The following is a 23,636-nucleotide window of genomic DNA, read 5'->3' on the forward strand; positions in this document are numbered from 1 at the left end:
TGAGCCCATATGGAAGCCTGTTTAAATAGTCTGCTTGGCGCCAGCATTCATGATAGATGTGTGCATTGATGTGTACGCCTATGCTCACAACTGCACATCTCCCCGGCCAGTTGCCAGTCTGCACATGCGCATATGTGCGCCAAAACTCAATTTGCACTACAGACATGCCTTCCTTGACAGCCTTCTATATAACCATATTTTCAGTGGTCTGAAAACCATTGTAAAGGAAGTGTTCTTCCCACTGGCCACCAATGAATTGTTTTTTTGGAAGGGTTCCGTTTAGCTAAAAAATTTTGAGCAAGGCGCTGCTAGAGAGTGGGAAAGCAGCAGCGCCTCAATGGGCTCTTAATGCTGACCCTATTTTTCCCAGACTGAATACGGCTGATTACAGAAAAAAATACAGGTACTTATGAAAGTTCTATTTAAAAATCCATTTAATGATTCACAAATGTATGCAGAGCTAGATTAAATGCTCTTTTGCTCTACCTGCTTGAAGCTGAGCTTTTACGTTCTCTTAATAAGAACCTGGATAACCATCTTTCCTCTTAACCCAGAGGCTCTCCGCAGACTGGCGCTGGCACTGCCAGTGTAGATTACAGCCTGTACAATGTCGGGCTTTAGCAGAATGAACCACAGACCTCATGCACAATGCCTTCTATAGATGTGCGAATGTACAGTTTGTTGTCCCCGTTTCAGGGCATTGAACCTCTTTTTGTTATTCATTGTACTGCTAGCTGACACATTTGTGTCATTGAAACCATTCAGTGTGTTAAATGTGTACACTTCGGTGGCTCACTAAATACACACTCGAGGCCTGAATAGGCCTATTCTGCAGTATTGTGTTTGATTGACAAAGAGCTTTGGCACTGGCAATGTGCTGTAACCCCTTCACCGTGATCGAGTTAAAGGAAATTAAATAGCTAATTTACTCTGCTGTCACCAGCTGCAGAATGTCCTTTTCTGTTATTTTTTAGCACGGCGGTGGGATGTCACTTTTACCCCTCTGGCGTGTAATGGTAATCAAGTTCATTCTTAAAAGCATGTTTCATGCTGAAAAGTAGCAGAAATTACATTCTCTAAAACGCGGAGCAGCTTCTGTGTGTGCATCTATATGCCATGATATGCAGAGCGTATATTAGGCTTTTATTTTTAGAAGGTATGCTTTTGTCTTTTCTGCTTGGAATGTGTAATAATAATCTTGTTGCTATATAAAATGAATATAATTACAGTTGTGTAGCGCTTTACAAAACGGGGAGACCGTACAGTTGCAAAACAACTCAACACAAGGGGAATTGGAGGGCCCAGCTCATTTGGCGCTCACAATCTAAAAGTGAATCAGATTTTTGCATTTTAAACACAGCAAGCCGTCACCTAGTGAATTTATAAAGATACCCAAATCCAGGCAAGACAGCAGAATTCGAATTTCTACCACCCTTTTTATTTTAATTTTTTTTTAACCACTTCAGCCCCGGTTTTACCCCCTTCCTGACCGGGCCATTTTTAACGATACGGCACTGCGTCACTTTAGCTGACAATTGTGCGGTCGTGCGACATTGTACCCAAACAATATTGACGTCCTCTACACACATACATACACACATACATACACACATACACACATACATACATACATACATACATACACACACACACACACACACACACACACACACACACACACACACACACACACACACACATACACACATACACACATACACACATACACACATACACACATACACACATACACACATACACACATACATACACACATACACACATACACACACACCTTTCTTTTGATGGTATTTGATCACCTCTGCGGTTTTATTTTTTGCGCTATAAAAAAAGGGATAATTTTTTGGAAAACTTTTCTTCTTTCCTTCTTTCTTCTTCTTCTTTCTTATTCTTTCCTTCTTCTTTCCTTCTTCTTTCTTCTTCTTGCCTTCTGCCTTCTGCCTTCTGCCTTCTTCCTTCTTCCTTCTCCAAATTAATAAAAACATTTCTTCCTCAGTTTAGGCTGATTTTTATATATTCTACATATTTTTGGTAAAAAAATTCCAATAGGCGTATATTGATTGCACCTACAAAATAGGAGAATTTATATTATGTTCTATTTTTTTTACTAGTAATGGCGTTGATCTGCGATTTTTATTTTATTTATTTATTTATTTTTTTTATTGGGACTGGGACATTGAGGCGGACAGATCGGACACTTTTTGGGACCACTGACATTTTATACAGCGATCAGAGCTAAAAAATAGCCACTGATTACTGTGTAAATGTCACTGGCAGGGAAGAGGTAAACACTAAGGGGCGATCAAGGGGTTAAATGTGTTTTAACTGTCGGAGGATAGGACTGCCTGGGGGAGGAGACCAATCGATGTTGTATACTAGTAACAGGCGATCTGTCTCCTCTCCCCTGCCAGAATGTGTGGATTTGTGTGTTCACACACAGATCCTCGCTCTAGATGTCAGGAGCGATCGCGGGTGCCCGGCGTACATGGCGACCGGACACGCACATCGGCTCCTCGGCACCACGGCCGACGCAAGCCCCTTAAAGCAGCCGCCATACAGCTACGCCAAATCGCACAGGGGAGCCATTCTGCCGCCGTCAGATGGCGGGAGGTCAGCAAGCTGTTCAGGCAAATGCTTGGTTCAAGGGATGACTTTCAATGGATCACGGCGAGAAAGCTGCTCTGGTACGCACTAAAGCCTGACACAGAATCAGGTCTACAAATGATTTGGCACCAGGTTCCTAACAAAAATTCGATGTGATCTGGTCCCAAAATGAGTGGTTTGTACAAAGGGGTAGCAGGACCGCTGTTTCGTCAGAATCTGCAACCCGTCAGATTACACGGTAATGGAAGTGACGTTCATCAGCTGAACATGTGTCCACCGCTACTGGATTTCCTAATCTGACAGGACACCTGCAGTCAGAAGGCAGCGGACATCTTGCTACATCCAGCTACGTCTTGAATTTCAGAATAATTTTAACAATAAAGTGAGCGTATATAAATATAGTAGGTTGACATCTGTGATGCTGTTTTAATGTTGCATTTTGAAAGAAGCTGGACACCAGCAGTAGGAAGGTAGCGGAGGCCATGTTGGTACACCGCACACTGCTCAGCGCTAAATCTTTAGGCTTTCAAAATAAAACTTCCAAACAGAATCATGGATGTCAATATACTATATTTCCATATGCTCACTTTATTGCTAAAAGTGCTCTTAAATTCAAGACGTAGCTGGGCGTAGTAAGATGTCCGATGCCTTCTTCTGACTGCATACTGCCAGAATCAAAAACATGGTAGCGGTGGACAGAGCATTTTTTCAGTTCACCTGATCTGACAGGTTGCTGATTCTGACGGAACACCGGCTATCTCGGCCGTTCAGGGCTCTGCAGCATGGTGCCCCTTTAACTTTTTTTTTCTTTGACATTTCCCACCACTCCATGTCCTTAAGACAACCTATCACCAAAACAGGAAGTGAAGAAAATCTCTCCAGTTGTGAAACTGCAATAAAAACATGAAAGAAGTTCCTATTGAACTGTCCAAATCCAGAGTTGTGGCTGCAGTTGCATCTCAGAGGTTTTTAGTAATGATACAGTATTTTTACACTATGCATTTAGTATGGTTGCTATACATCAATGCTCCCATCATAGGGCAGGATTAACCGATATGTCATTGATGTATCTTTTCATGGTAACTTGCATGCGGGCTATGTAATACTTACTTACAGGTATTGCCTCATGCAAACATCACATTCCTTGTACTGACAATGTCTTCAACTGCTTTTTTTTCATCAGGAAGAACTGAGCCATCATTGTTTAAAGTGGAAGTGAAGATATAGATATTACACCCCCCCCCCCCCCCCCCAGGTGGGTTATGCCATAATGTGCTAGTCTACACAGCATATTAGTACATTATGGCAGACTTAACTATCATATGGTGTTATGCAGCGCCGGGACCGATCTGTTGAACCCCCGGCAATTCCATCTTCGCCTGGTCCTCGTTCCCCCATCCCATGCTTTCGAACATTTGATAGGCGATGACTCCACTCCCCCGCATGCGCACGGGAGTCGCAGTGGCACGGATCAGGGCCATAAATGTTCGCTGAGCTGCAAATGCAAGCCTTAATGAACATGACAGCTGACAGGCAGAAGGATGCATTTATGGCAGAGACCAATAGGGTCTCTTCTGTCATAAATACCCTGCCTGTCAGCCATCTGTTTAGAAAAAACTTTACTTCCGCTTTAAGGCCTCATCCCAGGTCAACCTCTAACTCCTGGACAGAGATGTTGGCTCAGATGTATGTACATCCCCGATCCATGAGTGTGACATGTCTGCCCCATGTTGCAGCCTCTCCTCACATGGCTTGCTGCCTAACGCTAGTGGAGAGGAGATTGAGGAAATTCTTTCCCCTGCATGCAGCAGACTGATGGCATCATCGTATCTAGTCACTTGAGTATAGAGCTCAGTGATTGCTTTTTAATGATAAACGCTACAAATTTAGTTATACTGTGGCTGTATATTGTGACATGTCCAGAATTCATTAAGGCAAACTTGTAAAGTTACTGGAAGCTCCTCTGAGGGTGGCTATTCTCCTTCCTTCATGGTCTCTTAGCAGGTTCCTGCTACTAAAGGAGCAACCTAGGATTGTAGAATTTGCAGCAGGAACAGCTACAACTGTAAGTAGGAAACCACAAAGGATTGGCTCTAACTTGCAGGGGGTGGGTAGGAGGTGAATTTTTTTGGGACTCTGGGCAGCCCATCTAATGCAAACGCTCCTGGCTATGCTTTTGCTGAGAAGTTGTCGATAGCTGACCGCATTTGGCAAATGTGAAACATTCCCTGTTCGTTTCAATGTAAAATGTAGGATCTGTACACATTAATTCAGTTTCAGATGCTGACGGAGCTAAACCGTTCCGGACACCTTTTTTTGATGTGCTCAGCATTTAGAACTGCATCAACATGTACAAATTTAACCTAAAGGACTCATTTTATAAAATATCTGTCAGGACTTGGCATAGTGCTACACAAAAATTGGATAACTCTTGTCATGAACAGACAGCTTCTCTTCCGAACGTGTGTGGTGTGGGGTTTTTTTTCTTAAGGGGGGTCTGCCTTTTGTGCACTTGGTGAAAATGTCCTTGATTGTGGTTGCAGTGGGTAGGACACCGAGTAATGATGAGCAGCACTTAGAAAACGCACTTGGTTGATTCAGCATATCAGACGCTGAATTTTAGATCTTCACAATCTGCCCAGTATGTGGTGAGCTGGTAAATGAGTCCATGGGATGCCTAGTTTCTTAGTGTATAGGGTCTGTCCCAAGAATAAATCTTCCCACCCTTAAACCAATGTCCAGTCTGAGGCTGTGGGAGCCCCTCTTAAGCCTGGTACACCTGACGATCATTCATCCAATTTAATCTCGGGGTGTGTGTGTGTGTGTGGTGTGTTGTTTTTTTTTTTTTTTTTTCCATGCTAGTCTCCATATCAAGAATGAAGAGGTTACTAAAGCATGAAAATTCTCGTACAACAGAACAAAACATCGGCAGTGATGTATGATTTGGTATTTTCAGGTGTAAACTATACTGATTAGATGAAGATTTTTGTGTTCGTAAGAGTGCTACAAAAGCTGAATTTTTCATCCCATTTTCTGGCGCCAAATTTACGGGCCTTTTAAGAGGAACTTCATGCCACCCTTACCTTTTTACAGGGTTATGCACAAAAACATACTTCAACACCCAGCAGTGTTCTCTAGGGATATGCTGCTCCAGTTCTGCACCCAGTCCCTGTGGATGCATCATGGTACCCTAGAGTGTTCCAAGGCCTCCTAGCATGAATGATATAAGTATTCCAGAAAGCTGCAGGCAGCGGGCATGTCCGTCTCCCCTGTTACCAGAAAAAGGTATTTAAAAAATAAAAATGTGATTGTTGGAGAGGATGGGCAAAGGACCCTGAGTTACCCGACGCCCCCCTTTCTGGCAGTCCACAGTTCACCTGGTAGATCCATTCAGAAGTCTTTGGTTCTAATCTGTTAACTGCAGTTCTATTCTCTACAAATCAATCTGTTTCTGATGAACGCATCCACTCATGGCTAGCACCGAACAGCTCAGACGTTACCACCAATTCTTTGAGCCATGTAGTTTGTTTTGTTTTTTTTCCGTGAGCAATGCAGGCGTTCATTGGAAACCCACTGACAGTATCCACCAAGTTGACTAAAAGAAAAATGTGGCATAATTTGTCAGACTGGGGAACTTTTACCATTTTGCTAGATAAATATCCCCCCCCCCCCCCTTTTTTTTTTTTTTTTTTTTTTTTTTCAGCCTACGCAATTGAGTAATCTGCGGGGCTGATCGGTTAGCTGTGGTTCGATTTGCGGTGGTTAAATCCTCTGCAAATCCAGTTCCAATGAATGAATCCACACATAGTTAGCACCAAGCAGCTCAAATCGGGTTCTGATGAACTAATCCACACGTGGTTAACACCAGGCAGCTCAGATGTTACCAATTCTCTCTGAGCTAGGCATCCCTTGCAATCCCTCTTAAAGCAGCCACCTAGTTGACTGAAAGTGGAAATTTTCTTTGCAATTGAGCATAGTTTGTGTCAAATGGGGCATTCCCGCCCCCCCCCCCCTTTTTTTTTTTTTTTTTTTTTTTTTTTTTATCCCCCCCCCCCCCCCTTTTTAGATGAATGGGTAATTGCCCAGGTTTCAACCTTCACTAAATGCTGCATTGGGGCTTAGCAGTCCAGGTTTCGTCGTTTTCCCTACAGGCTTCATCTGCATGGAGCTTGCATCTCTGTGCTTGCATGTAATTTTTGTATGTGGTTTTCTAAACCTACTGGTCTATGAACAGAATTCTGGTCACACTGGCTTTAGACCTTTTATAAGACTGCAAGCTCCTTTTGGAGGAAAGGGTTTATAAAAATGGCTCTCTAAACTGCCGTGGGATTAATAAACATCCCTCGCTATGAGATTATTTCTACCAGCATCTGCATTTGCTGCATTGCTACCAAAACTTCCATAGTTTATACTCCTAGCGCAAATGTGGTTTTCAGAGTCTTTCCAATACTCCCTCACCACATTTCCTGCTGGAAAAGCTCTGTGCTGTTTTTTTTTTTTTTTTTTTTTTTCCATTTAACTGCCACAGAGCAGGTGGTATTTCCATTATTACAGATTTCATGTTGGCTAAATGAGCTGCTGGCGTTCAGATGTGCCTTTGCTGTTTGGACTGCACTACAGCTAAGGAGTCAGTCTGTTTACTGTCTGCACATGAGAGACAGAGCGGCTGCACTGCCCTTCCTCCTCCCAGCAGCGCTTACATGCAAGAATGACAGAAATGTTTCCTAATGAAGGATATTGTGCATGGAGAAGTGCTTCAGTTGAGAAATAATGAACTTTTGTCCAGAAAGAATTGCACCAAGAGAGCTCTCGGCTTTCACAGCTCTGCATGGTCCACTCTTCCGTGCACTCTACCATGGCACTGTGGTGCAGTTCAGGGTGTGGTGTCTAGAAACTCCCCCAGATTTCGAAGACTGTTAAATTTAGCACAATGAGATCATGAGCTCTTTGAAACTGTCTGTGTCTTAGAGCATAGGAGGAGGTAGAGAACATCCTGTGGTTAATCACAAGGAAATGTGCATTCTTCCAGAATTTGATAGATTTAGTGTATTTTATGTGTCATGTTCTTATTTAAGGCTAAGATTTACCCTAGGGCGACTGAACCTTAAGGTGCAGCCCCAAGGCTCAGTGTCGAGACAGTGGTCGTTTTTCCCTTCTCTTGTCAGCACTGGACCCTTGTGGCCTAAATTCAGTAGTTGGTAGAGCAGCTGATGTTGAGTGGAGTCGGAAGACTCTCTGTAAGCTGGGCATGCACTAGTAGAAGTGACAAATAAAATTTGAAAGTGCAATATGGAAATTCTTCTTTTGTGAATTTGGTTGTACCAAAAAGACACGTGTCGCCCAAAAGGTCCAGAGCTTTTGTTTGCATAATTGTTGTGCGACAATTGCAGCAAAATCACACCGCATTTTGGGTGCCATTGAGAAATAATGGCATTGCAAACACGTCCTGCGTTTTGCTGCTATTCTGAGTTGCAGGCGGAATTGGGGTGATTCCACCTGCGAATCAAATCGACCAGATGTGAACAGAGCCTAAGACACCTTTTTAGACAGTTGCGCAACTCCAACTTTTTGGGCAGGTCCATTCCTGTTCCAGATTGACTTTGCCCTTATGTACAAAGCCAGCTCCATAAAGACACTGTTTAATGAGTTTGGTGTGGAGGGACTCAAGTGCCCTGACCTCACCCCTACTAAACATCGATGAGGTTGATTGGAATGCTGACTGAATGTCAAATACTTTTTCTTCCATCGTAAGAACCTGGCCTCACAAACGCTTTTTTTGGCTGAATGTGCACAAATTTTCATAGACCTTCTCCTCCAAAACCATCCAAAAGCCTTTCTAGAAAGGTGAAGGCTTTTAAAGCTACAAGGGATTATAACTTTATATTTATACCTAATGGGTATGGAATATCCTACAAGGGCATATAAGTGTTAAGCCTCGACGCACGTCCGAGCCTTAAATCAGAAGGGGATTGTCGTTTGACAGGCTGTTCGAAGTTCTTACCGTTGGTACGCTCCTTTCAACAATTGTTTTCCAGTTTTCGGCCAACAGATGTTGGCTGACAGGCTAGTAAATTTTTGTCAAACTACAGCTCCACGTCAGATTTTCGGATGGTCAGTACACAAATCTGTCACAAGTCGAAAGTAAAAACACGCATGCTCGGAAGTAATGCTCACCAGACACGACATTGGCAGAGGGGTCCCAATGGGTTGCGCTCAAGAGCTGAAATTCCTTGTAGTACGTCACTACATATGTGTTTGGCATGACAATTTGTGTAACGTTTTTAGTATGCAAGACTAGAACCTGAAACACGTCCTTTAGACAAAAATCAGACGCTTGGTTGTCCAACAATTGTATTGTGTGTACAAAGCTTTAGGTGTCCCTTAAGATTTGGTTATATAGTGTATATGTTAATGTCTTGGGCTGTTTCTCCATGGTTTCAAAAGAGGTTCCTACACAATAATGTCATGTTCTCTGTGCTTTGTGTTTGCTTTTAGCCAATGGCAGACCATTCTATAACATTGATTCTCTGAACAAGTGCTCTGAGCACAGGTAGAACATAGCCCAAACTTAGGCCAGCCATAGACATTTGTGAACTTCTTTCCTACAGCCACGTTTCACATACAGTGCTGACAGGGGAATCCATCCTGCCGAGACATTGTAGTGAAGACCGTGATTATTTTCTAGCAGCTATGGTAGCTGCTAGAGATAATTGTAACTAAAATCCAGCAGGCTGGTTGTACCGACTTGATCTATCGATCAACTTGGTACATTCAGCCTGCCCATACACAATTCGAATCTTGGCCAGTTCAGTGCCTATGGCTGGCCTTAGGTGCTTCCTAGTATATTTCTGCGTCTGATACCAGAGTAAGAGGTCATCAAAGTTGAATTAAAATCTTACTAATGTTTCTTATCGCCATGGTTTCCATAGCTTCTAATATTAATGAGTTTGTGCTGATGAGAAACATTAACACTTTTAAAGGCCATTTGTGTGAAAGGCACCATTAAATCCAATTAAAATAATTTTGAATGCACTTTTGATGCACTAATTGGTGTACAAAAAAGATGTGCTAGTGATGTAACACAGCACTTAATGTAATGAGTCGTGTATATTTTTATTTTTTTTTTTATATGCATGTGTATAATACACAGTCCTCGATACAATTTATTATTTTTTTTAATGTATTTATTACATATTAATCTGATTTCTTCAAAGTGCTAATTCACAAAGTAAACCTGTGCACCCTTTAAGCATTATAAAAAAACAACTTTCCTTACCTTCCCTGACTGAGCCAAATCATCCTTCATTTGTGTCTCGTGCTCTCCCTCCCAGACACTGCAGCTCACAGTGGTGGGGTTTTGGACACAAGGCATTGCTGTCAACCTAGAAAGCACAGGGCAGGACTAGGTGTGGCCAAATGCTGATTGACAAGCTACAGGCTTGTCAATCGGCAGTGAAAAGGATGATGGTCACTCCCCCTGCATTATTATTGTATAAAAATAATTTTTTTTTTTTTTAAACCAACTGTATTGCAAAGGGCACAGCCTACACGAATGACTTCTTAACTAAGTTTTACCATCTGCAATTCTACCATCCAGTGGCACTACTCTCCCTGGCCACTTAGGCAGTCTCCTTGGACATGCAAATAGCAGTTCATGGTCAGGCTCCAGTAACCTTAATACTAAAAGCAGAAGTAAGGTCTGCTGCAAAAGCAAATCCGGAAACCTATTTCCTTCAGCAAATGATTGATCAATGCTCCGAAGACCTGTATTTCAGTGATGGCTGTTTGGCGTAGGATGGACACACACACGCACACTCTGTTGAGAATGCCGGTGTCCTCTTTTACAGTGAGAGGAAAAAAGTATTTGATCCCCTGCTGATTTTGTACGTTTGCCCACTGACAAAAAAAGATCAGTTTATAATTTTAATAGTAGGTTTATTTTAACAGTGAGAGACAGAATAACAAGAAAATCCAGAAAAACGCATTTCAAAAAAGTTATAATTTGATTTGCATTTCAATTAGTGAAATAAATATTTGACCCCTTCGCAAAACATGACTTGGTGGCAAAATCCTTGTTGGCAATCGGAGGTCAGACGTTTCTTGTAGTTGGCTACCAGGCTTGCACTCATCTCAGGAGGGATTTTGTCGCACTCCTCTTTCCTCTCCAAATCATTAAGGTTTCGAGGCTGATATTGGTAACTCAAACCTTCAGCTCCCTCCACATATTTTCTATGGGTTTAAGATCTGGAGACTGGCTAGGCCACTCCAGGACCTTTTTAATGTGCTTCTTCTTGAGCCACTCCTTTGTTGCATTGACTGTGCCTTGGGTCATTGTCATGCGACCCATTTGTAATGCCCTAGCTAAGGGAAGGAGGTTCTCACCCATGATTTGACGGTACATGGCCTCATCCCTCGTTCCTTGTGAAGCTGTCCTGCCCCCTTTAGCAGAAAAACGCTCCAAAGCATAAGGCTTCCACCTCCATGTTCTTGAGGCAGCATTCCTCCTCCAAACACAGCTAGTTGAGTTGATGCCAAAAAGTGTGTTTTTGGTCTTGTTTGACCACAACACTTTCACCCAGTTCTCCTCTGAATCATTCAGATGTTCATTAGCAAACTTCAGACAGGCCTGTACATGTGATTTCTTGAGCAGGGGGACCTGCTGCAGGATTTCAGACCTTCACGGCGTAGTGTTACTAATTTGTTTTCTTGGTGATTTTGGTCCCAGCTGCCTTGAGATCATTGACAAGATTCTCCTGTGTAGTTCTGGGCTGATTCCTCACCGTTTTTCATGCTCATTGAAACTCCATGAGGTGAGATCTTGTATGGAGCTCCAGACTGAGGGAGATTGACAGTTTTGTGTTTTCTTCCTTTTTTTTTTTTTTTTTTTTTTTTAATAATCCAACTGTTGTCACCTTCTCACCAAGCTGCTTGGCATTTGGTCTTGTAGCCCACCAGCTTTGTGTAAGTCTACAATCTTGTCCCTGACATTCTTGGACAGCTCTTTGGTCTTGGCCATGGTAGAGAGATTGAGAATCTGATTGTATTGTGGACAGGTGTCTTTTTTTTTTTTTTTTTTTTTTTTTTTTATACAGGTAACATGCTGAGATTAGGAGCACTTCCTGGAAGAGTGCTCCTAATCTCAGCTTGTTACCTGTATAGACACCTGGGAGCCAGAAATCTTGCTGATTGAGATTAAATACTCAATTCACTCATTAGTCCTCACGCACACGGGCGTTTTTTGAGCTTTTTTTGCAGCTTAAAAAGGCCCGTCTATGTTAGTCTATGGCTTCATTCCCACCTAGGCGTTTTTGAGCTGCAAGTGGCATAGGTGTTTTTAAGCTGTAAAAAAAACCCAGGACCAGTGGGTTCTGAGAGACGTTTTTCAGCTGTAAAAACGCTCTAACGCTGAAAAACATCATTCACCAAAGTTTTTTAGCGTTTTTGATCCATTGAAAAAAAAAAAAATTTGAAAAAAAACGCTAACGCGGAAAAACGCTCAAACGCTATTACAAAAACGCCGAAAAAAGTCACTGCTAAAATACTGGCGTTTTCATAACGTTTTTTTTAACAGCCTGTGTGCATGAGGGCTTAAAATGCAAATTGTAACTTTTTTGAAATTCTGTCTCTATTTTCTAAAATAAGCCAATCATTAAAATGATGGACTTATAATTTCTTTGTCAGTGGGCAAACGTACAAAAGCAGCAGGGGATCAAATACTTTTTTTCTCCGCACTGTATTTGTCATTCTTGTATCCCTTCTTCCACCAACTTAATCCACAAATTCCCTCACATGGTGCCAAACCAAGTGGACATAAGTACGCTAGTTCCTGTGCGAGAGACCTATGATATTGATCTGGCATAGGTGATCTGCACATCCCGGCATGGCATGATGCCGAGAGCGTGTGATGCAATATGTATGTACTAGTGACCTCACCGTGGGGAGCATCTCTGTGCTCAGAATACAGCAGGAGAGATCCCTGCACCTGTAAAATGAGTACATCCTAAATGGTGCAAAGAGGAATTTCCTTCTGCTACTGTGTTCAGACAGCCAGTGCCTCTGGCTGTCAAAATACCAGAACGGTGTCTGCATCTGCTTGGATGCAGGTGCTGTTTGCCCAACATTTTTTCCATCGGCTTCCTTCTTTCCTTCTTTCCTTCTTTGGCCCCATGTACACTGCTGCTGCTAAACAAACGTTCAGAGGCAGTTGAACACTTTTTTTTTTTTTTTTTTTTGAAACACTTCTAAACGCGGCAACCCAGACGTTTTAAATGTCGGTTACTATCTGTCAAGTTAAATCATTCAGGAGAGGTTCTAAAAATGTCCCGTTTACATGAAGCCTTTCCTCCCCTTTTTTTTTTTTTTTTTTTTCCCCCCCCAAAAAGCTTCTAAACGCAACTGCCTCGAAAAGACTATAAATGAACCTGTGTACATGTACTGATTGGATAACATAGAGGAGAGTTCAGGGGCAGCTGAAAAAAAAGCCCAACTGCTCCTAAACGTCTGTTTACCAGCAGCAGTGTACATGAAGCCGTTGGGTGCTGACGGGGTCACCGACTAGACTTTTTTTTTTTTTTTTATTTTACTTACGTCATCAAGAACCATTTGACGTTTGCTCCATGTATGACCAGCTTAATGGAAATATGCCAGATCACTTGAATGTCTCATTTTTTGAAGTTCACCAAAGTACTCATGCAAATAGTTTTTTGAAAGTCAATACTTGGGCCTAGATTTCTTTTAGTGTGCTCCATTGAGAATATGGAGGGCAGACAAATACTGTATGATAGGATGCAGCACTTTCCTGCTCACTCACTGCAGTCTTGTCTTCTGGTATACGACTGCTCTGCAGGTTTACTTTTAGCAGAACTGAACATGTAGACGCTCATTTGCAGGTTTTATCAAAATGTTTTGATTTGCGTTGACTGTCAGAGTACCGAGTCATCCTTCTGGCTTCTCATTTCCATCTTCTGCTTCTCATTTACTTTACTCTCCGTGTCTCTCCCCCACCCATCCAGGCGAGAGCGGGACTCGCATTCATCTGATTACATTACTCATCCCACTTACGACTGCGAAGGCCCCAGCCGGTTTCCTGTTCTGGGAAAAACTAGAGTGAAAACATTCTCTTGCGGTGATCAGGACAAATTTGGAATCATGGCTGTATTTTTCCATGACTTGGTTTTATTATATTCTTTCTTTAAAACCTGTGTTCAGTTTTCAGAAGTCTTTCCGGTAGCATATTTGCCACATTTATCACTTTCTCTATTGTGTTTGGTGTCTTTATTTTTTCGGTTCTTTAGTTTGCCATCTGTGGCCCCACCAACTTTTTTTCAAATTCTCTTACCATGAGTGATCAAAAACGAGCTTTTGTATGAATGGAATAAAATGGCACTCCCCACCCCTTCACCAACCCTGTTTATTTGTTTTTATTAACTTTTTAAAGCTGAAGGTTATCGTTTTAATAATAAAAAAAATAAAAAAAACACTCGGCAAATCCAGAGTTGGTCTGTTGTGACCTACTGCTTCGTGCTGCAGTCCAGTTTTTGTTGCAAAAAAAGCATATGCAATTGCCGCCAAAGCCATTTACTAATTTTAATGTTCTTAACCATGACCTTTCCATTCCAATCTGCAGCTGTTGTAGCTTTCTCTAAAGCTTAGTGCAATATGGCAATCTGAAGGCATTCTCTAAACTGTACAGAATGCCCCCAGAAATATTTCCTGCTTTAATTGCCTCACTGATTTTTTTTTCTCAGACTAAAATGCAAGTCAAATTTTAGGCACCCCTGTAGTAGGAATTTCAGTTTTGGTGAGTTACTTCCCAAGGTTTCAATACTTTGAAAAAGATATATACAGGTGCATAGAAGGTAGGTATCTGCCTTGCAATGCATTGTACATTCCTCACTCAAAGGGATTTGTGTATTTTTTTGGGGGGGGGGGGTACCAACAAAAGTGGAGATACACTTTAAGGCAGCCACCATTCTGATGCACCATCAGGTCCATTGTATTGAAGCTGGTGCCTCCTGGGATATAGGCTCTGCATATCTCAGGAGGCATCATTCTTGCTTGAGTGAGAATGGTGCAGGGGGTTGCCTGTGCCGTGGAAAAAAAAAAAAAAAAAAAAAAAAAGTAAAATGAATCCATTAGATCACGGAGGGGGGAGGGGGGGGGGGGTGTGTACCACTAAAATATATCCTTTCTCAACCAGGGTTCCGTGTAACCATAGGATTCCTCCAGAGATTGTTAGGGGTTCCTTGAGCAGTTTCTGCCTCTCAGATCTTTAATCACGAACACCAATGCTCTTTTGAGCTATCTGTGGGGGATCATTTTTCCACTGACCCTCAATGTAAGAAGCTCTCTTACCACTGATCACCATGCTAATATACTGTGAGCTGTAGATATAGTAATTGGCAGGGATTCTGGATTTTTTTCCAGAGGTTCCTCCATGTCAAAAAGAATGGGAAGGACTGCGCCAAAGTGTGTTTAGTGTTCACATCAGTTAGAGATCAATGCAAAGCAGCCTTCTCAGCCACAGCACCAGAATTGTGGAAATTTCCGAGGTACAGAATTACATAAGACGTTAAAGTAATAGTAAGGCTAAGCCAATTTTAAAAAAAAGCCAGTTTCAAAAATGGATAGAGGATGAAGTTTCTTGCTCTGTTTGATACAGGCTTTAGTACATTTATAGAATTGCGATATTTATGACCTATTCTAGGTGTCTCTTTATATTGATCACTTGATATCCTAGCAATGCTATGAGATCACTGTATAGGATAATTGGCCACAATTGTCATTCAACACCCCAGTATGTCAGGGATGTGTGGTGAGATAGGTGGCTGGTGGGGCATCGGCTAGTATCAGAGCCAGATACACACGGGTTACAGGGAGAGCAGTTATTCTAGCAGTAGACCTCCTCCTCTGTAACTCTAAACATGTAACAAAAATGTAAAAAAAATTGACAGCGTCACCTATGTAGATTTTTAAAGCGGGGGTCCACCTATCTATCTTTTTTTTTTTGTTTTTTTGGAGTTCATTCATAAACTTTTCTTCTCATGATTATCTACTCACATGTTCTGTGTAATAAGTCCGCCTGTGTCCGATTTTCGTTGTAAAGAATAACTTTAATAAAATAAGAATAAAATTCACTGAAGGCGGTTTCCATCTTCATTGTGGGCATTTGAAGCCCACAAGCATGTATTTCCTGGATGCGGTGAATGCTGTGCTCCCAGCATTCACCGAGATGTTGTGATGACGCTGTTGCACAATGCATGCTGATAAGCCTGAGACTAGCTCCCAGGGGACTGTGGGAGGTCTGGGAGAGGCTAGAAACACGCCTACTCCCACGGGAGGAAAACCAGGAAGTGCTAAGAAGATTAGAAAAAAAAGGTAATTACGCCGATTTAAAAAATTTTTTTTTTTTTTTTTTTTTTTTTTACACAGCATGTCAGCATCTAGGCAAGGAAGAGAATGCATAGAGATAATGTTCAAAATTTGGGTGGAACCCCGCTTTTAAGTACCAAAATTTGGGGCCATTCCATTCCAAGAATGTGCAATTTTAAAGCGTGACATGTTGAGCATCTATTTACTCGGCGTAACATCTTTCACATTCTACAAAAAAAAATAATTGGGCTAACTTTAGTTTTTTTTTTTTTTTGCATGTGACATAAACGACCACTATTTTATTCTCTAGGGGGTGTGTGTGTGTGTGTGTGTGTATATGTATGTGTGTATATATATATATTAAAATTATATATCTTATCTTTACATGTAGAAGAGTGTCCAAATTGGCCTGAGTGGCAAGGGGTTAATTACCATATATAATATACAATTTTTATATATGGTTTTTAAGGTAATTTACTTTTTTTTTTCAGAAACTGTACTCAAGCAGGTGACTTAATGGACAAATTACTGAAGTGTGTGTGTGTGTGTGTGTGTGTTGTTTTTGTTTTTTTGTTTTTTTTGTTTTTTTTTTGTTTTTTTTTTCATGGCAGGTGAGGCTCTGCCTCACCTGTCCTGCAGTATGTCACTGTAAAGCTGCCAATAGGGTGGGCAGCTGTCCTCCTGATCTTGTGGTCTTATACAAAAGATTGTTCTACAAAAATATAAAAATGAAACAATGTTTTAATTGGGAAAATGTGAATGTTTATCTGTAAAGGGGAGGGGGAGCACTCTTCAAACATCTCCTGGCACTGGTCTCTCCCAGGAGAAAACAATAGGGATTGGCTGGGAAAATCCAGCCTGGCTGATTTGACTTGCCTCCCAAGGAGACTCAGCCAGGGGATATCTTTCAAGGGAGGGGCCTTAATGGCCTCATTTTTGGTTAAATTCTCTTGTAGCCACCGCCAAAATGAAGCTGTGCTTTGCTCTTGCAAACATAGCAGGTCCATTTAATTCTAGCCCCTATGGCTGCACATGCTTATGCTCCATTGTGATGGCAGTGAAGAAGAGAAACGCCCTGTACCTCTGGGTATAGGAAAACGTGTGACTCACTGTCCTGCCATGTAGCAGTACTGGTGCTTGGTTGCTCAGGTTTAGTTAGGAAGGGGAGAGAGTCCGTAATCCCGTGTAAGCTCTGACTAGGATCAACCTGGAGCTTATGCAGTCCTTGTGGGTTAGTGGTCAAATGGGGCAGCACAGTGACTTGGGCTCTTCGGCCTGCAGCCACAGGGTCCTTGGTTGGGAACACATGTTCTCCTCTTGCTTGCATGGGTTTGCTCTGGGTACTTTGATTTCCTTCTACACTCCAAAGATGTGCTAATAGGTTAGCTGGCTCCTGTCCAAATTGGCCTTATGTGTATGTACACATTTGAGATGGGGACCTTTTGATTGTAAGCTGAGGGACCTACACTATGTAAAGCACTTCATAAATGTTCTTCACTATATAAAGGCCCTAAATAAATGTTTCCATAGAAGCTGATGTTAACTTGAAACTGTTTGCTTGCGCAAAGCACATCTGTGCATTAAGTGACCCTAATCTCCAAAGCCTAACTCATGAGCACTTGGTAATATAAATGTTCAAGCTTGCCAGCAAATGGTTGACCCTATATTTTAATGTTCTAAATGCAAAGTATGAGCACATGATAGGAGGCATGTTTTCCTGAGCTATGATTTAGCGTTTCACTTTAATACTAGATGTTTTTTCTTAGCACTGCTTAATTATGAAGCATCCTCCCTAACCCAAGTCAGCATTTACGAGGATGAGGTGTGATAAGTTGTAGGAGGTCCATTGGGTGGGCCCCACTAGCATGACAGCAGAATAAATATTGTTAATTAGATGTTGTTGCCAAACATCATTGCCCTTAGGGTAGTCATAAGGGTGTTTACTTTATAGTTTTGTGTTTGAGTGTGGCGTAAGTTGCATGAATGAACTTTTATTCAGTTGGAGGTGCATTATGTTTTTTTCAAAAGGGGTATAAAAGAGCACTTTGTTATGCAACCATTCACTGATTAAAATAACCAGTTAGTGGATAAAAGTGTTATGGGGACCTTAAACCAGATATTGCACATGTATAAACAGATAAGACCGGCAGCAAAGATGTCTGTTGACCTTCTGTGAGATTTGTAATATTGCTATGTCCTATTTTTACATACTTTCTCTCATTGCCAAGAATTTACAGTCTTTAGAAGTAATCAGACGGCACTTGTCTTGATCTGTGTTCCTCACCATTATTTGCACATATGTGTTTTGTAAACACATGCATTACCAATTTTGCCTAAAGGGAAATCACAAATTACTTTACTTTCCGTCTGTTTGCCATAGGCAGATAATCTGCTGGCTCCGGGTAACCATATACTAAAGGAGATAGAGAAAATATGTGCCGCTCATATCCAGTGGGGCCTTAATATTCACAAACCAGTCTAGCCTTTTTTGTTTTTATTAAGAAGCTAAAGTGCACCTGAAGTCATTGAGAGAGGGAAAATGCTGTACAGAAGACAAGTAGAGTAGGTTTTTTTTTTTTTTTTTTTTTTGGTTTTCGTTTTTTCCAGTTTTAGGGTGTTTTGAAAAATGCACATCCTTCCTCTGCTACCATTTAAACCCTACCCCCTACTATCGGAACAATATCTATAAAGAACCTTTCCGAACCAACCAAAGCACCTCTGAAGGGGACTTCAGAGTTTAATCTGGCACTGGCAAAGCATCAGTCCAGTTCAGGTAACAAGTGAAACAATTTTGCCAGCTACCTATACTATTAAACAAACATGCAATAGTGTGATCCCATGCAACAACATATCCCCATGTGCTAAAAATGTGCAAAACTGATTATATTTTTACATCACATATGCGTATATTTGTATTGGACAAAAGTATACCTTTTACTAACACAAAAAGATGCCTTTAGGAAACTTGAGGTAGGTAGACGCGTTGTTCTTAGAAATCAGTGATATTCCACTTTTACTTTTTGTGTAAATTAGGGTTAAGAATTAATAAGGACTCTCTCTCCCATTTTTGGTAGTGAATGTCCTCTTTCCTTCCTGATAAGGGAGACCATATTACCCCCCCCCCCCCCCCCCAATCTCTGGATCCTGGTTCTACGCTCCTGTCAGTCCCATGACAGTCATGTTGTTCCTGAAGGAAGGAAAAGGTGGTTGTTTCCTGAGACCTTAATATGCTATCAATCCTTGTGTTCCGGAAACAGAAGGCAGGTGTGCCTGGCATTCCAGAAACCCAGCTGCACTGCCTGGCAAGCAATGACATAGGGCAGGGAGATATGCAATCAATAATGTTGTATCTTTTTTTTTCTGATTGGGGTGCATATTCATTTTAGCTCTTATAGACAGCTGGCAGTTTGTTTCCTTGATCATGTTAATCAAAGTACTAGTACTAATTACTACTTTTTCTTTAAGTGTATCGTAGAAGACAACCCTTTACTTTTCTTAGTGCTAAATCACGGCAACCTTTTATTTCCTTATTTGTAAGTCGCGTGATTGCAAAAAAGCGTCAGACTTTTGGTAGAAATGTTCAGTGTCTCCAAAGGATAAGACAATTTCAAAGTCAAATAATGGTGTCACACTCCCCCTATTGATCTCTATAATGTAGAGCAGTGGTCTCCAAATTGCGGCCCAGGAGCTAGATTTGGTCCTTTGCTAGCTTTTATCCAGCCCTATTTCATCCACCGATACCAACAATGGGGCATAATCCTCCCCCCCCCATTGACCCCAACGAAGGGGCACAATTCCTCCAAAGGACACCAATAATTGGGGGGGGGGGGGGGGGGTTCCTCCCACTGACCAGAAAGATGGGGCATTCTTTTTTTTCCTACTGACACTGTGACCTTTTCTATTCCCAATGGCCATAGTCCAGCCCCCAAAAGTTTAAAGGGCAGTAAACTAGCCCTTTGCTTAGAAAGTTTGAGACCCCTGATGTATAGCAGACTAACAATTTGAGAGGAACACCTTCATTATGACCTTGTAGGAGGGTGCAGAAATATATTATTATTGGAGGGTAAGAAGAAATGTCAGTTGTGAATGGAGGTAACCTTTAAAAACGATAAGATATTCTCTAGCATTCCCTCTTCTTCAGAAGCTGCCACTTTGACTGATTATCCTGACTAAGGTAGTCTGTGTGACTCAAGTAGACTAACAAAGTGCAGTGCTTAGTATCACTCCTGATGCCAAATCAAAGAAAGCAGTTATTGGCCTCTGTGCAATTCTTCTTTGGAGTGAACTTATTGCTTTGTCCCTGGAATGAGAAAAGCACAAAGTGTGCTTTAATCCTATCACCAGCAGCATATTAGCTTTCATAAGCTAAAGGAAAGCAATAGGTCAGCTACACATACTGGAGTCCTAGCTTACATAGGAATGTAGACTCCCCATGTGACCACACCGATTGGTCCAGTGCTGTCGTATGCTCCTTCATACTCAATGTAACAAACATTTTCTTCAGCTTGTGGCGAATGGAGCAATGGTGGAGTGCAGGAAACGTATATGCTGCTAAATATGGTGTGAGTAAAGAAAATGTTGCTGAATCAGCAAAGATCAGGTTTGCTTTTAAAGTGTTTGTAAAGTCACATGTATTACTTTGAATCTCTCGGTTTTAGGTCCCTTCTCAGCAGTGTGTTTGTGTGTTTCCTAAAATTCTGCTAAACACCTTCTTTGCAGAGCCCTGTTGTGCAGACACACGACTTCCATTTGCTTCCCTTTACAAGTGAGTACAGTGGGAGGGGCTGAGATTTCCCTCTGCATGCAAACTGGCAGAGGGAGGTCACATGACAGCACAGCAGGGCTCTGCAAAGAGGGTATTTAGCAACATTATAGGAAAAAACACGCTGTACTGATCAGGGACCTAAAACGGAGAGGATCAAAGTAATGAATACATGTTTCTTTTACTTTACAAGCACTGGCATAATTGCTGGGAATAGAATTACACTGGCAGAGGAAGAGGGGCAGGGAGATTTCTCACACAGGCTACGGAACTAATGGGGAGGGGGGAGATGCAGAGACGCTGAGGAGATGGCTGGTTGATGGCGGCACGTAAACGGATTACACTATCAAATCAGCAGCCATGAGAAACCTGGTCAGTTTAGAGGGGAAGACGGGAGCAGGCTGGATCAGCCAGGTATTGTACAACATAGAAATGGACAATTGATGTGGCAAAAGCACTGTGCTATATCTCGTGCTATTTTTTTGGGGTAACAACCACTTTAAGCCTGGGAGGAGGATTTATATTGGCAAAGTCTACCCCATGGCATCCAACATAAACACAACTATTATGATTCTGTCCATTCTACTTGTTTTAAACCTATTGATGTAAAGCAACAGGTGATTGAGGGGGTGGGGTGTAAAACAGAGGACAATCCTCACAAAAGAGTGACATTAGGTTTGGGTAACTCTAAGAAGTCTGGGTTATCAGGGAACAGTCAATGTGCCCAAACCATTACTGCTCTTTTTAACTAATGTAATCCTATGTATCCTAGTGCCTGAAAGGTACCTGTTGACCCATAAAATGGACTGACTGGTCCTGAATTCTGTAGAACTGTAACCTTTACAATTATAATTATCCATGGGCTCCTTTATTCTATTTGGCTTGCATTTACTGTATGCTGCTCTCAATCTGCAACAACGGTCGCATTTAGTCAGTGGCTGTCTTCTCCTTTCCTTTGGTAGTCATTGCAGAGTAAGGCCTAAAGCAAAACTGGATTTGGAAGTGCAGAAAATTGGCACTAAACCTTATTTATAGATGTTCTAAGAGTGGTAAAAACTTCATTGCAATGACCAAGTTGGTCAGCAATATAGATGACATTTTATTTTTAATTCGTAGATTTTGTTTGAAGAAAAAAAAAAACCTTGGGCGAGTTGCTATGACTACAGTAACTTTGCAGTACCACTTTTCAAGAATTTTCCGCTGAGGTTTTGCATTCGAGTCTATGACTGGAGTATTTATAGAAGTAGGAACAATATTCCCACATACAGATTGCAGATAAGGTAAAAATAAAGTCGTATGTTATCTACAGTCACATTGGAGTCCATCAGAAAAACATTTCTCCTTCATGACGCCTATGATGCTGAATGGAATGTTATGTGTGTCCGGTTAGCGTGGCTTGATGGAGTTTCTTTTCATTGTACAGCATTGTAAACAGTAATATTGGCTTCCCTCAGTGTTATTGTATTTAAAGCAAACATTATCACTATTGGTTTTCTTGGGATTGTCATGAGTGTGGACAAGTACAAAAGCTGTACAAGCCATGTTCCTGTCAGTGAAAGGATCCAGAGTGAGCCAGAGGACGTGGGTTGGGCGATGTGCCGATGTGCTGTGGAATGTAGGGCAGGGCCTCCCCACACACTCATATCTCAGTAAGGAGGAGCAGCAAGAGGAAATGGAAACCAAGACTTCACTTTTTTTTTTTTTTTTTTTTTTTTAACCAGTTCATGAGCTGATAGGCGGCTTTTTTAAGTCTTCTGCTTTGCACCCTTATTCTTGGCAGCCCAAGTTGCATATTTTAAAAGCTAATAACGTGCAGATGTTGTACTTCAGTTTTGGGTGGTTTATGGAGTTGAAACAACTTTTTGTATCTGTAGTGTTTACCATACATGATGCACATACCAGTAAATGATCAATTTAAAAAGTGATCCTAAAAAAAGATTCCTCAATAATTGATTTCTATGCAGACACTACTGATTTGGTTAGGTTCAGTCTAGTCAGTTTAAACTTACTGACGTTATTGGTAATATGTGGGATAGTGAAGGTGGCGTCAGGGAGCAGGCAATGTGCCCAAAAAATTGGCATCCAAACTCCTAAAAGGGCCTGTTGACTCCTAAAGTGGATTGATGCGATCCTGAATACTGTAGAAAATTTTCCACCACCCTACATTACATGTCACATCAATTGCAATATGAAGTCACTCAACCCACCTTGATACACTCCTTCCTCAGTGTCAATTGAAAAATCAATTGAGACGCTATTTGCATAATCGATCAGTGCCGATGGTCAGTTTGACGTTTAGCACAGGCTCTGCATACAAAGAAGTGATGGATACATTTTTGGACCAGCCTATTGATGTTAACAAGGTCAAACTGTCGATTTGACTTTGTTAGTTGGGCAATGTGTTTTACACTCTATTTGTATGTGCTTCAGTCCAATTAGTCGCATCAAACAAAATCATATCGATACATGTGTGGCCACCATAAAGCACTCAAGCAATGTGATGCCTTATCAGTGTTCCTGCCTTTGCCCATGCTGAAAACATTAGTAAGCCAAGTTGTGGGGCACACCTGCAACCCTTTGTAACATAGAATATAAGATTTACCAGAGACTCTGGAGAGTGTAAAACTCCCCGATATCAGCCTCTAAAAATAGGTGCAGCCAGGATCTTGGGTGTATAACTTATTGTTCCCCGTACAGGAAATTATTTAGTGACTCACTTCATCAAGTCTCAATGTGTGTCAACAAATTCTCCTACTGAAGTCACTTGGAAGCCACTGGGTGGATGATTTGGTCAGATTTTGTTAACCAATCCTTAAAGGGCCTCATTTTAAATCTAAATAACCTGTCTTGTAAGAATGTCCAAGTCAATGTAACTGCA

At 41.5% G+C, this 23,636-nt stretch overlaps 1 protein-coding gene across 10 annotated transcripts in view; it reads left to right on the plus strand.

Annotated features, from left to right (window-relative positions):
• The window catches only part of RBMS1 (RNA binding motif single stranded interacting protein 1), a 531,713-nt gene that overhangs the window by 408,334 nt on the left and 99,743 nt on the right, over nucleotides 1-23,636 (plus strand). The window lies entirely within an intron of this gene.

This window comes from Aquarana catesbeiana, linkage group LG06 (genome assembly GCF_042186555.1).
Source record: "Aquarana catesbeiana isolate 2022-GZ linkage group LG06, ASM4218655v1, whole genome shotgun sequence".
Classification (NCBI taxonomy): Eukaryota; Metazoa; Chordata; class Amphibia; order Anura; family Ranidae; genus Aquarana; species Aquarana catesbeiana.